The sequence below is a fragment of the Triticum dicoccoides genome, chromosome 1A (assembly GCF_002162155.2).
Source record: "Triticum dicoccoides isolate Atlit2015 ecotype Zavitan chromosome 1A, WEW_v2.0, whole genome shotgun sequence".
Taxonomy (NCBI): domain Eukaryota; kingdom Viridiplantae; phylum Streptophyta; class Magnoliopsida; order Poales; family Poaceae; genus Triticum; species Triticum dicoccoides.
Window position 1 is genome coordinate 580,783,451 of NC_041380.1, and position 2,877 is coordinate 580,786,327.

At 44.2% G+C, this 2,877-nt stretch overlaps 1 long non-coding RNA gene across 1 annotated transcript; it reads left to right on the top strand.

Moving 5' to 3' along the window:
* Positions 1-1,157: 1,157 nt before the first annotated feature.
* On the top strand, positions 1,158-1,587 carry LOC119353717. Its single transcript, XR_005170491.1, has 3 exons — positions 1,158-1,186; positions 1,413-1,483; positions 1,564-1,587. It is a non-coding gene; the product is annotated as an uncharacterized LOC119353717 (long non-coding RNA).
* The last annotated feature ends 1,290 nt before the right edge of the window (positions 1,588-2,877 follow it).

A 2,877-nucleotide genomic window follows, 5' to 3' on the forward strand; every position in this document is an offset into this window, starting at 1 on the left:
GAGACAACAAGGATAGAAAAAGAAATGCCTAGCGAGAAAACTCCAAATAGAACATGTTGACATATTTATACAGTAGCAGAAATCATCTCTCCAAGACCTAGGGAGGAATCTAAACTTAATTAGATCTTGATAAAAGGCCACATACCACAGTGCATCGGTTTGTCTCTACTTGGTACCCTGGAGTTTGTCTCTACTTGGTACCCTGCAGTGTACAAGATACAAAAGAAATTCACAGAAAAAATAGTGTTAAATATTCAGAGAGGAAGCACGCACACACAACACACCGGATGCTACACCAGAGCCCTCGATAGCAGCTGGCGCCACCTTGTCAGCACGCACACTCAACACACACGTATAGTTAGAGAAGGCGGTGGCCACACTAGGCAGTCGACGGTAACAGTTTGGCCCTTTCACTACAAGAAATGTGTTAATCCATGACGGATTTCTGATGACATTTTCGGAAATCGTCATGGACGGTCTGGTAAGCCCGTGCAAGCCCGCTGAAGCCCGCTAAAGCCCGTCTAACCGTTCCCAGTACAAAAGAGGTAACCCTAAGACCCTCCTCCTGTGCGCCGCTCCTATCTCCCTCCTCCCGATTCCCCATCGCCGCCACCCACCACATCCTCGCCTCTGTCCTCCCATAGCTCGCCGCTGGGCCTCCCCCTCACCTCAGCTCGCCGCTCCGCGGCTCCGCCGGTGCCAGATCCGCCGCTCCCCAACCAAACCATCCCTCCCGCAACCCATTTCTCTCTCTCGTGCGAACCCTCGTACCGCGACCAACGCACGCCGATTCCGGCGACGTCGGCCACCGCGCAACACAGTCACAACCTGGTCTCTAACCCCTCCGTCCTCCAGGTCGGTTGGATCCGCCGCACCCGGTTTCCGACGCTCGCCCACGACCCCTAGCCGATGGCTAGGTTTTCGGCTGCGGTGTCACCTGCATCGACGGCGCATCTCCGGCGGCTCCTCTCTGTCGCACACAGCGCCCCCTCACGCCCTCTTCGCCTCTTGGATGGCGGGTGCCCTTAGCTTGGTCCGCTCGCGCACGTTGGGCTGGACGACGGCGACCCCGACCTCCTCTGCCTCGTGTCCCATGCGACCGTGCATCCTGCCGCGACCCCCTCTGCTGCGTGACGGCGAACGCCGACCTGCAATACGACCGCTGCATCGCCTACAGACCTCTTCGGTGAGCACCGTACCTCTGCATCCCTTCTCTGCTCAGATCCCGTGATTAAACCTGTACACTGTTACATGTAGATTACTAGCTTGTATGGGCCTGAAGAAAGAAATACTTTTGCAGGTAGGAATTCTATTTTCTTCCTGTAGGAGTTGCTGCACCTCCAGTTGTTTAAATTGTTTGTTGGACAGTGAGGGAAACTTGTTAATCTGATAGCCTGCATGTTGTTTCTTAGGTGCTTTTTGGATAACAAGCTGAGTGGATGCTTTATTTCCTAAGGTCAGCATTCAGGTGTATCTCATCTTGGTAAAGTTTACCGTTTTTGTATTGCGCAACAAGCTTTGCGCATGATCTGCTTCCTAATTTCATATTGTATTCAATAATAGCTCTTGGAAAATCGATTTCATTAGAAGCTAGCCTTTTGAGAAGGTTTGTTAAATGTTTCATAAATTCTGAATTATAACATCACAGTGAGGATACAGCAGATATTTGAAATAAGGCTTTGTAGTATCAATATATGCACCTTACACCAAATTCAGTGCAGAGGACTAGTTAGACTGGGCTCCTCAGCTAGTTATCATGCACCTTCTCCTTTCCTTGATTTGCTGTTAATGGTCAATTTAATTTTTGCTACTCTCTTTTATCTTCTGAATCAGATGCAAGTACTTACGCTTGTTGTTCCTCCTCTACAACCATAAGTGTGGATTTTATAGTTAAACAGTGTTTTCTGTTTCATGGTGATACCTTTTGGGTTCCGCTAGATTGAGCATATCTAAAATGCAATCTGTACAGGATGAACCAACGAAAAAAGCAACTTCAGACTTTGGCTTCTACCTTAACAACTTTGCATTGCTTCGATACGGTACTAGATTGGCCATTACCCGTTGTTCATGTGTTCTGATTCGGCTTGTACCTTAATAACCGTGAAGTAATTTTTAAGCCATGTATAGACTAAATTTGTAATTCTTGTTCAAGCTGATGAGGTTTGCTACACATGGGCAAGCCTTGTTCCTACTGCCATCACATTGTATAAATATATACTGGTACATTACATTTCATTACTGTTTCCTGTTATAAATAATAGTAGTATGTTGGTCAAGTGGGTAGCATATAGAATTGTTATGCACAGAATTAACATGGATAATTGAACCAATGGATTTATGATAGAAAAGTGCTTTTCTATCTATCCTAAATGAATATATAAATAACGCATGATCATTTCAAGCTACACTTTCCTATCTTTTGTTTCACTGTTTATCAAGTATTTTTCAAGTTTCATAGTCCACTACATTACAAATTTTGAGCACTCCTGTCTAGAGAGAAGAGATGGCGAAAAACTCAGAAAGAACTTTTTTTCCATTTGTGTTTTTCATCTAATAACAAGTACATGGCTTAATGTGGCATATCGCTCAAGGAAACTGTATCATATTCTTCGTTGATATTTTTCATGCCATTTGAAAATCACTTGCAAGCAAGTACTATTTTTATTTACTACAGTACTGCTATAGTACTTGAGTTTTGTGATGTGTATTTGTTAGTCATTTGACTTTCATTTTACACACTTCTCTCTGGATTAATTTTAAGCAACCTCATGTTTACTCTTGTTTTGTATATAGTAGATACAATGTTATTCTCATTTGTAGGCACTATACGATTTAAGAATTTGGACATCATGTAATTCATTTTTATATTTGTTGCAA